Genomic DNA, 13,842 nt, shown 5'->3' with positions numbered 1-13,842 from the left:
GGGAATTGAACTCAGGACCTCTGGAAGAGCAGTCAGTGCTCTTAACCCCTGAGCTATCTCTCCAGCCCCATGAAAAAAATTTCTAAGCAAAATTTTTTATCAGACTGAGTTAAAATTTTATTAATAGGGGGAATGTAAAAATCTTTACAACTAAACAGATTAATTTATTTTCATATTAATTGAGTTAAATTTTTATTAATAGGGGAATATAAAAATATCTACAACTAAACAGATTAATTTATTTTCATATTAAAATCTCATTAAAATATATCCTTGGGGGCTTGGAAGTATGGTTCAGCAGAAGCAAGAACAATGAGCTTGTATTGCTCTTCAGTGGATCAAGTTTCAGTCCTTAGCACCTACATAGTGACTCACAAACCATTTGAATCTCTAGTTTCAGGAAATCTGATTTCCTTTTCTGGGCTCTGCAGGTACCAGACATGTCCATGCTACACGTATATGCATGCATGTACTCACACATACAAAAGGTAAAAAGAAACAAATCTTTAAAAATACACATTTATTACTATAAAATAAGATGATGAAATTATGTTCCTGTAATATAGCTAATAGGAAGAAGCTTAGCCCCCACATATGATACTCTTCTTTCTATCCACCATCTGAAATGAACTATATTATGATCATAATTGTTCATATTTCCACATATCTTTCATTATTAAAGTTTGCCAAATATTTATTTGCTTGAAGCAAATAATAAATGTTTTCAGTATATAAAGTTTTAACTTTATGACTGTGAAATCATTTAAATAATTCTAATCATTTGTATAGCAGCCATAGCTTTAATTCCTTCTACACGTGCCAGGCAGCCTGCTTGCTGCTATATGCACAAATATAAATTCTTCAAGGGGTTCATGTTCAGTGGTGGGCAAGAGAGACTCAAAGTTCTATATTAACAACAATAACAGATAGCAGCATAAAGCCACAACTCTAGAACCAAGAGCCCTTCCCCTTGTAGACTGTAGTGGGACAGTACTAGAATGGAGGGAAGGAACTGGGAAATTGGGGAGGCTGAAACCTTTGGAAAGCGGAGATGACATCCCCAGCTTTCATGCTGATTCCATGCACTCCAGCTGTTTTCCAATAGTGGATAACACAGAGAACATTTTTTCTGAGAAGGACACTTCCACATTCACCAAGGATTTCTCTCTAGACTCTCTACCACACCCAGGGGCATGGAGCTCAAAGAGAGAGGTCTCTGAGTTATTGGCATCAAAGCAGTCAAACAGATCAACGGAACAGAATAGAAAAGACAGAATTAGATCCACACACATATGGTCAATTAATGTTTGGCAAGTTAACAAATAACTTCAATGAAGAAAGGAGAGAATCTTTTCAATCAGTGGTGTTGGCATTACTGGTATCCATATGGAGAAAGCAACCTTGATCCCTATCTCATGCTGTATATAAAAATTAATCTGAGATGAATCATAAGTCTGAACATAAAAGCTATAACTATAAAGCATCTAGTAAAAAGAAAGGACTGTCTTCATGACCTTGAAAACACAGAAGCTTCCTAGGATGCGGAATTACCAAACATTACAGGGAAAACTGATAAATTGCATTTTATTAAAATTGAATACTTCTGTTCATTAGGAGTCCCAATTAGGAAATGAATAGACAAGCCACACACTGAGATAAAAAGTCTATAATACACATATTTGTCAAGGGACTTGTATCTACAATGAATAAACAAATTGCTAGAATCTAGGCGTTTAAAGATAAAATGGCTACTTTTAAAAATGTAAGTGAGCAAAATATTAAAAAGAAAATAATGAGAAAATATAAAAAGCATAGCAATTACACATAAAAATATTCTACATTATTGGTCATCTAAGAAATCCAAGATGCACCCAAGTGAACACCACTGTAAAAATATTAATTTCCCTAAAGTTAAAAAGATTGGCAACTGGAAATGTTGACAGGCATGTGAGTCAACTGAGTTTTTTTATAAATTGCAGCCAATCTGGAAGGCATGTAAATCAGCAATTTAATCCCCCAGATTAAAAAGAAGAGAGAGCATATGTCTGCAAAAGGTTGGTACTGAAACCTACATCGAAGCATTCTTCATATGAATCTAAAACACAACCACCTCTATTATTACTTTTCTGTTGCTTTAATAGCACATATTGACCAAGGCATCTTATAGAAGGAGGAGATAACTTGTTTTTTTGGTTCTGGAGGATTAGAATCCTTGATGGTGGTGTGAAGGCGTGGTGGCAAAAGGGGAAGAAAAGGACATATATCTTGAATCACAAGCATGAAATAGAGAGAATTTATCCAAAATAGTGAGTCTTTAAACTCTTAAAGTCAGTGACATATTTCTTTCAGTATGACCAAGCTTCCTAAAATTCCCAAACAGAACCATTAACTAGAGTCCAAGCAATAAAACTTCAGAGCACACGAGAGAGAGAGTCTAATCTAAACCACACAGCATCCAACCGAGACTGAATAGACTACTTGTGATAGCATCATACAAATAAAATGAATTAGCCATCAATACACACAACACAAAGAAGAACATCAAAAATAAGTGAAGTAGAACCTAGGGATAAAATTCTAGTATGCTATACAATTAAACGTATAAAAAAGTCCTAGAGAAAGTAAACCTCCTTGTTTTTATAAATGTTGTGTGCATGGTTTCTCTTTGGTAGGCATCTCTGGACTAGGAAAAACTCTCCAAGAATTTTCTAGGGGCATTTGTATCTTGATTGGGCATATAGGATACAAATACCACATTCACTGAAATGCACTGAATGTTTTAAGATCTGCTTATTGCACTGCATATAATTTACACTTTAATTTAAAAAAAAATCACTTAGCAAATGTTGATAAATGACAAATTTGAAACAACCCCTCTCTATATAAAATCTAAGGCTTTGAGACTTCATGTCATGCACATATGCATGTGTGTGTGTGTGTGTGTGTGTGTGTGTGTTGTCTGTTCTATTTTCTTTTTTCTTTGTTTGTTTTTTGTTTGTTTGTTTGTTTGTTTTTCAAGTCAGGGTTTCTCTATGTAGTTGGGTGTCCTGCAACTCACTCTGCAGACCAGGCTGGCCTCAAACTCAGAAATCCACCTGCCTCTGCCTTTCAAGTGCTAGGATTAAAAGTGTGCACTACCACCGCCCAGCGTGTTATATGTTCTTATACACATAACATATAAATAAGCTACTTCATACACTGTGAAGTAGAATATGATGCTCCTTTATTGATGCTTGAATACATCTTTGTTTATTTGTTTTGTATCAGATTCAGGCAGACTTCTCCAGAGTCATTCACTTACAGGTTTGGTCAGACCACACATGCTGGACACAAGCCATCCTTATGCTGTCAGGTTTTTTAAAGACATGGTTATGTAGTCTACTTTGCTTGTTGTCATGCCTCTAGAACAAAGGCACGACAGTCCCAATTGTTTCCCCAGAGACACGTCAGAGCAATTGTTTGTTAACTTAATGAATGTTTATCTTCCAAGCTAACATCAACTTTCCTCTGGCTAATTTCTAATGAGTTCCAGTGTAAACAGTCTGTCTTCTGCTAATCAAATGGTTTCAAGTTCCTCTGAACAACTGAAATATCAAAAAAAAAAAAAAGGCTTTGCAGGGGTATCTTCCTTTTGAGTCTCAGTAACATTCTGAGGTCACTCCTTAACCATGCTGTAGAATGCTGAATTTTTAAGAGCTTCAAGTGATTGGCTAACATATTAAGCTGCTCTGCCAGCTGTTGAAGGAAATGGATTGCTCCCAGCATATAAATAAGCACTGTTATGTCTCTATAAAATTCAAGACCTTGAATGGCATATCTGATTAGAGTGAAATGAGAAAGAAAGAATTGTCATAAACAAGAAGCTGAAATTAAAAAGATGGATTTAGTCACTACCTCCGGAGTGTTAAAATAGTCTTTCCATCAGTGAATGTAGAAATTCAATAAAATACCTGCAATCTTAAAGGTACTAAAAACAGACCTTGGTGGCGTTTAATCACACTAATGGTAATCACCCCTTTTTGTGGCTTTATTGCAAGAGAGAGGCGTTTGAATGTCAGTATCACAATTAATTTCTAGATAGTTGTATCAGAGTAGCGTCTTTAGTGTCTACTTGTATGATAATTATTAAGAAGAAATTTCCACGCTCCTGGTCATATAAATTTCAGGAAAAAGCACCAAGCATGAACAGTGGCAGCTTATCAATGCTCATGTGCACTCAAGGGTTCTTTCATCTTCCATTGTAAATAACCACAGTCAGTGGGATCTTCTTCAATGGCACCCATCGGTTAACTGATCTCAGCTGTTCTTCCACATAGACCACATCACTCACTTCTGTTTATGATGCTGTCTTACAGTAGTAGTGAAAGTCCAGCTTTCTTTAACTGCAATTATAGCTGTCTTAGTGACTTATCTATTGCTATGAAGAGACACTATGATCAAGGTGTATTATAAAGAAAGCATTTAATTGGAGGCTTGCTTATCCTTTCAGAGGGTTAGTCCATGGATGTCAAGGCAGAAAACATGACAACAGGCAAGCACGCATAGCCGTTCCCTATGAAACAATAGTTGAGAGCATAGATCCTGATCCAAACACAGGAAGCAGGGAGCAGCTCTTCATTTGTGTATTAATGAAAAAACTTGTCTTTTAATAAGCTCACATCCACCTACACAGACACATTCATTGCAATGCATTTGCTGCCATTTTGGTTTTAACCCTGGGTCTGGCATGGGCTTTAAAACCTTAAAGCCCACCTCCAGGGACAAATCTCCTTCAACAAGGCCACACCTCCTAATCTTTCACCATCTCTAAAACAGATTCACCAACTAGTGAGCAAATAGTTGTATATTTAGGGCTTTGAGGGCCACTCTCATTCATAACACAACACACCAATGATCTAAGTAAGACCTAACAAGGGGGAAAAGTTGAACATTAAAATTAAGCACTGAAAGAAAATAATGAAAATAACTTTTGTATCACACCAACAAGTACTTCCTGAATGTTGAACTTAGTTCTCTGAAGACTACGTAGGTACTGAGGGAAACAGAAGAATCCATCCCATAACCTCAATAGGATGATAAAAATTGCAGTGCACGAGGAACTAGGAAGAGTATTGACCAAGGTCTCAGAACTTCCAAGAAATACTTCACAGGTAAAGTGCAAAAAGATCAACATTAAACAATAAAAACTTTGCTCATGTGTCTGAGATAAAGGCCACCTTCAAGAGGAGCAAATGAGAGACATGAACAAATAAACTCCCTTAGATTCCTAGACTCTACCAGGAAAGAATGGACTTGAAAAACCCTTGGAGCATACTACTCAATCTTGGTTTCATCCTTGTGGTCTATTACAGCAAGATTCGCCGTGAGACCAGGGCATGCAAGAAAGCATCTGTGTGGTGGCTCTTGACAGCCTCCACCTACAGGGAGAGAGTAGGAAGAGCCACGGGTAGTGGTAGGCATCACCAAGATCACCAAGGAAGACACTGGTGTGATGTCAACACATTGCCTTTTCACACGCCTCTCAGTCTGCTGTGTGAATCACTGTGGTGTGCCTATGTTGATGAGAAATCCTTCGGCAAAATCAATGACCTATGCTGCTGATCAGCTTTGGTCAGCAAGGGAAAGTCACTCCAATGAAGGTAGGAGCAGCGGGCTCTTCACTTATTCATTAGTGAGAAAACATTTTTAATGATCTTACATACACCTACGCAGACACACATTCATAGCAATGCATTTGTAACCATTTTTATTTTAACCCTTCAAACACCAACACCAACGCCTATTGAAGTACCTACCATTGCCCCATCTTCATGGTGGGGCCTTGGGTCTATTTTGGCTCATTTTGACTTTGTAACATACTCCTTCCTGCTTGCTGAATCCAGCCTCCCGAGGAGGCTCTGAGCAATACTGGATCCAGATTTCATCCCTGGAAATATGTGCTTGACACACAGCATACATTGCTTAGATGCATCCTTGATTGTTGACTTCTGGCCTATGCTCTTTCCGATGTTTCTTTGGTCTTAATGATTTTGTACCCTTGACCTAGGTGAATTTTTAAGACAATTCTCTGCTAACGACCATACAATCCAAATAGCAAGTTCTATAGACTGAATTACAGATCCACAATATTCATATACAAAAGTGCCACTAATCAATATGTTGGTACTTGGAGACCAGATCTTTGAGAGGTAACAATTAGGTTTAGGTGGAGTCAAAAGAGTATGGACTAATATTCTCAGAGCCTTCCAATTTATTCTTCCACATGAGTAAACAATCATAATGCTGCTAACAGCAAGTCAGAAAAGACCATAGCTTACATTTTCTGACATCAACAACTATGGAAAGTGAGCATGTTGTTTTAATCCACAGTCTATGGTATTTTGCTATAGTAATACAAGCATAGTAGCAGCAGGAGCAATGTATAAAGGAGGGAAACAAGTCTCAGAATGTAAGTACTCTGTTTTCAATTAAATCTAAATTGTGTATAATACTCCGTTGAGCTACAAAGTGCTTGCTCTTGTATTAGTCACTTAAAAATTAGGTATTTTCACCTCATTGTTATACTAATCGCCTACCTCTCAAGTTGAAATAAGATTTCAGTTATTCATCTCTCTTGTGGGTAAGATAATCAAGGGCGACAACCTCAATGATGATGATGACATGCATCTTATAGTTAGAATATTTCTATACTTCAGATACATCTCTAAAATTTGTTTCTTATATGTGCAAATGGATTTGTGTAAGAGGATGGCATAGAACTACATCTCTCTCTCAGAGGACTGTAGGACTTAATCTAATGGGTCTCTGAAATGAGACTCTCAACTGCACACCACACACGAGGATCTCAGTAAGTAATATCAATTATCATGTAACAACACTTCTGTCAGTGATGTACCCCATGTGTGATTCTCATAAAATTAATGGAAGTAAAAATACTCTCTAGTGTTTTCACTATACTTTTTCTATGTTTTGAGACATGAATATTTCAGCATTGCCTATACTATCTGATATGGTAAGACTATATATATGCATACATACAGCAGTAGATATGTGGCTATGTAGATGATAACTTCACCTACAGTAGGTTAGAGTGGGACATCTTAAGCTTTTTCCATTTGTGATTCCATTGGAAATTTTCATATGCTCCAACTATACAGGTAGAGTAACAAGTCAAATATTTACTGTTAATAAATCATAATGAACTATGTTTAAAAATAATCCTTGGTATTAAAGATTAAATGAAATTTGCATACTAATGAGGCAGATGTGTTTATTTACTTTTACATAAAGAATTAAATCTTGGCTGATTGTTTGACACTGGGGGATTGTCAACAAAACATTTTCACTATTTTTATGTGTTGACAGATATCTTAGTTATTTTATTCTTTGAAATTTTCATACATGGATACAATGTATCATGCTTTTGTTAAGCCCCATCTCCTCTTGCCAACTCCTCACTTCCAGCACTCCAGTCTACCCCATGACCAGCTTCATGTCTCTTTTGTTATTTAAGGCTACTGAATCCAACTAGTGATCGCTTCATGCTGATGGGTGTGGGGTAGCCCCTGGGGCGTGAGCAACCTACCAGTACCTATAACCTCAAAGAAACCTGATTATCCCTGCTTTGGCCACCATCAGCTGGCAATAGCTCCTCAGCTCAGGGTGGGCTTGGTCAGTGTTTTGATTTTATAAATATGAATGCTGAGAATACAGTCACAAAAATGTTATAAAACACAATGGCAAATGAATGCTTGAAGACTTTTTGGACATTAGTGGAGAACTATCTTAATCCCAAGCCAAGAGTCATTTAAAGGTATCTTAGAAAACCCAAGTCAGCAACTCAAACTGTAATTTTTAAAATCAATTATATTGACACTATACAATAATGGATAAACTAATATATTTGTATATTATAGTATATATATACTAATATAGATGATATATGCTTAGTGTTGATCCAAGAAAATATATTCTCTAAAGGAAAATCTCAAATGTCAAGGAAATGTCTACTGTGCATAAGCCCAAAGATGCTAGAAAAGTGAGATTACATCAAATATAAAAACATCCATGCAATAATAAAAGTAATAAACAGAGTGGAACAATTATAGGCAAGAATAATAATACATTTTAATGTTTCATTTTATGATATAAACATGCAAAGTGTATGTAACTAAAATAAATAGCAATAAAACAACTTGATTATTAAATAGAGCAACTTATCCGTATAATCACTTATGAAAAGAAGACATACGAATGTCCACAACATGTATGTTCAGAATCACTTATGAAAAGAAGACATACGAATGCTCAACATATATGTTCAGGAAATTAAAGCTTAAATGACCGAGCCTTTCACCTGTGTTACAATGGCTTTACTGAAAAGGTGAACGAAACCATGTGGTGAGGATTTGTAGAAAAGAGGCTGCTGGGTCCTCCTACAGAGAGTGTAAATTGGTATAGCCACTAGGAAAAGTCTATAGAGTTCTTCAAATGGTGGAAAGTAGATGTATTGGGCTCACAGGGACTACAGAGACTGAAGGGACAAATCATGGAGCCTGTGTGGGTCTCCATGGGACTGAGCTAGGTCCTCTGCATGTTTTATGGTTGTGTACCTTGATGTCCATGTAGAACTCTTAACGGAGGGTGTGTGTGTGTGTGTGTGTGTGTGTGTGTGTGTGTGTGTGTGTGACTCTCCCCTTCTTTTGGGACCCTTTTCCTTCTATTGCATTGCCTTTCCCATCCTTGATAAGAGGGCTTGTGCCTAATCTTGATGCAATTTGTTATAATGTATTTGGTTGATCCCTGGGAGGCCTGCTCTTTGCTGAAGGGAAACAGAGAGGAGTAGATCTAGGGGAGAGGTGGGTAGATGGGGGACTAGGAGGAGCAGAGAGAGGGGAAACTGTGGTCAGAATGTAATGTATGAGAGAAGAATAAATTAAAATTGGCTGTATTATATGATCCACAAATCCTCCTGTATGTGTATTCAAAGCATCTAAAAATAGCGTGTGTGTGTGTGTGTGTGTGTGTGTGTGTAGCTCATGTATGTTCATATGCTATGAGGGTTTCATGCACCTGTATGTGGGATGAGCAGATGTCAGCATCCAGTCTTTCTAGAGTGTATCTCTTATCAAGGTTGGGAGAGGTAATGCAATAGGAGGAAAAGGGTCCCAAGAGAAGGGGCGAGTTACACACACACACACACACACACACACACACACCCTCCGTTAAGAGTTCTACATGAACATCAAGGTACACAACCTTAAAACATGTAGAGGACCTAGCTCAGTCCCATGGAGACCCACGCAGCTCCATGAGCTTGCTGGTTTACTTGTTTTAGCTGATCAACAAGCTCAGGCAATCTGCCTGTCTCCACACTCAGTACTGGGGTTAGAGATGTGGGTTGCCATGTATGCCTTCAGGTGTCTACTGAGTCATTGCCCCAGCCCCAACATTTGCTTCTTAAAAACAACTTTTGTTAGGCCATGTTATCTTTTGTTTTCAGAATTTTGACAAATCAAATAAGATGTAAGGAAAAAATCTGTTTTCCAGAATTAAATCCCTATGCTTCTCTAAGAACAGAAAACTCTGTAAGTACAGCAAAACCCACTGCAATTCATAACAGTCATCTCAGATCTGACTTGAGGTGTCTAAGAAGCCTTCAACTGGATGTGTGACACGACAACTTGCATAGCACAAAATACCCAGGCTGTCTGTTCAAAACCAAGGCTGCCTACTGCAATGCTCAGAGGTGAAAATTCACCACAAGTCATTACACTTTTTAGGTTTGAATGGTCTTCTGCTTGCTGTACATTCATAAACTGCTGCCTAATTATTTTAAACCCCCATATTTGGTTTCATAGCCCCAATGTGGTTGCCACCCTCAAAGTAAGCTGATAGCTATTCTGTAATATGTTTGGATGAACCTGATACTCATACACACACACACACACACACACACACACACACACACACAAATCAAGTTAACACATGCCTCATAAAGTACCTCCATGTTGAAAATGTGTGACTATATTTTACTGTGACAATGTGTTGCCATGTTTCATCGAATTGAAGTATACAAGCAAGAAAGCAGAAATTAAAATGTGATTTTTATTTCCCCTAAGCTACCTTGATGTTTTCATAAAAGCTGAGGCAGTTCTATTGAAAGGACAGTTAAGCTGTGAATATCATTCGTTGGGGAACTTTAGTACACCAATTCCATGGAGCAGGCCACCTTCACCCATGGGGACAGCTGCTCAGAACCATTGCTGCTGATTTGAATCTGAACACTGTTACAGTAGGTCATTAACACTACTTTAATCACCCCAGAGGCAGCTATGGCATGCATTCCTTGCTACCCACTCCAAAGTTATTACTTACTAAAATCTACATTCCATCTTGGCTACCCTAGACCCAATGGGGTGGTAGGCCCTAGGGCTACTCTTCCCTGGCTCTTATATGATTGGCATGCTCTCATTTCTGCAACTCTCAAGCCTGGATTTTATTCCTTTCCTGGCATAGCAATTCTCCTTTCTTTCTTGGTCCCTCTTCCCATGAATTCTAAAGTCCCGCTTCTGTTCTCTACCCAGACATTAGCTGCCGACAACTTTATTTACCTATCAGAACCAACTGGGGGCAGGGACCCTCAGCATCTTACATACAGATTCTTGTGCAATTTTGAGAACTCAAATAACATAATGCAAGCATTAGACTAAATCTCCACAGTATACCCTGTGGGTTCTTGATATCTGAGTCTTAACTTACTATGCCCTAAGGGTAGGAGGTTATCTTCCCAAGGATTATAGATATTAGCGTTCTATCTTTAAAATTGGCCTTATGTGGAATGGGCTATTTAAAGTGTAGAGTTATGTTAAAATATGGCTATTTTATTTTCCCAGGTGTGCTGGTTAGTTTTTGTGCATATGGCCCAAGCCTACACACATTCGGGAAGAGGGAATCTTAAGTGAGAAAATGACTTTATAAGCAAGTCTGTCTTGTAGGGGATTTCCTTTATTAGTGATGACCATGGGAAGACCCAGATCCCTGCGGATGGTGCGACTCCTGGACTCGCGGTCCTGGGTAGCAAAAGAAATCAGGCTAAGCAAGCTATGGTGAGCATCACTCGTACATGGCTTCTAATTCAGATTCCTGCATTGAGTTCCTGCCCTGACTTTCCCTCAGAGACATAGTGTGACCTGAAAGCCATAAGTTAAAATAAATGTGTTCCTCTCCATATGCTTTTGGTCATAGCAATAAAAACCCTGAGTAAGAAACCAGCCACAATGCAAATTGAATATAAAATCATGTTAGTTATTTTCATGTTACATCATTCTGAGCCACCATATCTTGGTTTGGAGCAGCCTAGCTTCAGCCGGCCATCTGAAGACAGAGAAAAAGTTGTATTGACACACACGCAAGGGCAGCAGCAATATGATCCCATTAAGAATATATGTGGCCCAAGCCAATTTATTCAGGTAAGTCAGGCCTTCCTTTTGAAAGAAGAATTAACCAAACAATGTTTGTGCTTGAGCAGAAGTGAAGTTTATGCTGTTAAGACTTCTTTGAAGTGGACTTTGGGTGACATATATAGTGAGCTGTGTCGGAACCAGAATTCAACCCCTTATAGTGAAGAAGGCACTTAGTACCAGATCACTGATCCATCTCGGACATCCACACTTAACTTGGTTTTTGACCATTTGTCAAGGTGAGGTTCATGGTGTTTCTTCCGTTCTTCATTTCCGTTTAGGAGAAGGTGTTTCTCCCATTGCTTATTTCTTTATAGAAAATGGTATTTCTGTCGCTGAAAACAGTAACTTTCTTTCCTGTGAACACTAAGTCGTATATAGACCATTCTGAGACAAATAATGGTTCTTCAGCTGCTGCAGCTTGGTCTGCTGAACCCCACCTTGATGGACCCCCTCCTAACTTAAATGAGTGCTTAATGAGGGTCTCATGGAATGTGGCAATAGAAAGAAAAACTTATTTTGGGAGAAATAACAAAACTAAGAACATGGAGAGGAATAATACAAATAAAGGCACAGCCTAGACCCAATACTATTATAGAGAACATGGTGGCATGACAATGTTCAGAATAAAAGATAAGAAACTTGATTCTGGGGGCATGGTATCCTGTGATCCTCCAACCGACCAACATTGGACACTCTGAAACAGCAAGTAGCTTTTAACTGGTAGATAAAAATGTTTCTCAAGATTTTCCTGCTGTTCATATGCCAAGTGGACTTCAGAGGGAGAGAAAGGCTTCCAAAAGGTTAGAAAATAATTTGTACTGGGACACACAGAAGGGAATAATGGCATTCAGTTATATGAGTGGCCCAGAACGGCAGAGGGTTCAAGTGATTGGATCCATGGAAGAATGTGAGGAAATTGTTGCTTTTAAACAAACAAACAAACATAGATGCAAATTGTATAATGACCTAGCAAATTCATCTAGAAGCTGCAGGAATTGATCAGCCTATATTTGACATGTTGAAACAGCAGTACCATCTGTCTGGGTATGCACATAAGCTGGTCTCCTTTCAACTTAGAAATCTGGTCTGAATATAGAAGTTGTCTGGGCTCAGGTGTGAGTAGAAACTAAAGAAAGCACAAAGGTGATGAGAAGAAAGAAAGGGAAGAAAGCGGACTTACAACAAGGAACTATAGCCAATAGATGAAGAGAGGAGGCTGAAGGGAAAGTGGTGAAGTGAACCAGAAGACAGTCTGGGAAGTGCTGAAAAGCAAGTCCAGAAATCAGCTCTTTCGTGTACCCAAGGACTTCAGAGAGCCTGGGCTGGGGGTGGGGGACTACTAAATGGATTCGCTGTGGGATTTGCCAATTGGACTACTTTTATTTGGAAGATGTTCTTTAGAAGCATTGTGGGAAAAAGAAATGAAACAAGCAGAATGCTTATAATGGACTTATGCCACAGGGGCAGCTAGATCAAATGCTAGCCTTGGCGAATTCCACCCTAGGCAGTTAGTCTTTGAAAAATAGCATATGTTGTGAGAGTTGTGAACATGTCAGCTCCAGTTGAGTCTTGCCATATGGAGATATGAGCACAAATTGCTAGCAGTTTTGATTTTTCAAAGGAAATCAATGTTCTATTTTTACTTTTTCATTTGAAATTTGAATATGCTAAACTCTTGACACAAATTTTTTAAGACCTAACTCAAATCAAAAAACATAGAGCTTCAGGTGAACATAGCCTGGAGACTATAGTTTTCTACCCTGGCCTAGACAGTGTAGTTTCAAAGGTTCTCAGTGAGGACCCAGAAGGGAGTAGACCCAGAGTAGTGTGTTGTTTCCTTTGGTATTTGCTTATTGCTTAGTGACAGAGGGTAGAGATATAGGAGGATTATGTTTTGGTAGGAGGATAGGCTCTAAGCTAATGCACTTACAATAGCATATCACCTATATAAATACAAAGGGCAGTTAAGAGAATGCCTTCAAACCAAACTCTGGAACATTTCCATTCAAAATGCTCATTGCTCTTGTTTCCTTGTCAATGTGGGTTTCTCATTACCTATTAGAATGATTTCCTTCAAACCATTGGTAATTGACCATGGCAGTAGAGCAAAGATAGATGCGAAACTGTTAGTATATGGCAACACTGAAAATCCTTACTGATGAAAACTTCAAAACTGACACTACCGGGACAGTAGGTAAGCACACCTCATCAGTCCTTCGCACGGTATTTTTGAATGGCTTAACTTTTCAACTTGTGTGTTATTGAAGTCCAGGCCTTAGCCTGGCAGTGGTGGTGCATGTCTTGAATCTCAGCACTTAGGAGGCAGAGGCAGGCAGATTTCTGAGTTCAAGGCCAGCTTGGTCTACAGAGTGAGTTC

General features: G+C 38.5%; 1 protein-coding gene across 1 annotated transcript in view; it reads left to right on the top strand.

Annotated features, from left to right (window-relative positions):
* The window catches only part of Samd5 (sterile alpha motif domain containing 5), a 420,211-nt gene that overhangs the window by 258,111 nt on the left and 148,258 nt on the right, over positions 1 to 13,842 (top strand). The window lies entirely within an intron of this gene.

This window comes from Mastomys coucha, unplaced genomic scaffold (assembly GCF_008632895.1).
Source record: "Mastomys coucha isolate ucsf_1 unplaced genomic scaffold, UCSF_Mcou_1 pScaffold2, whole genome shotgun sequence".
NCBI lineage: Eukaryota > Metazoa > Chordata > Mammalia > Rodentia > Muridae > Mastomys > Mastomys coucha.
The sequence above is the reverse complement of the archived record's forward strand: the minus strand, read 5'-3'. Positions and strand labels throughout refer to the sequence as shown.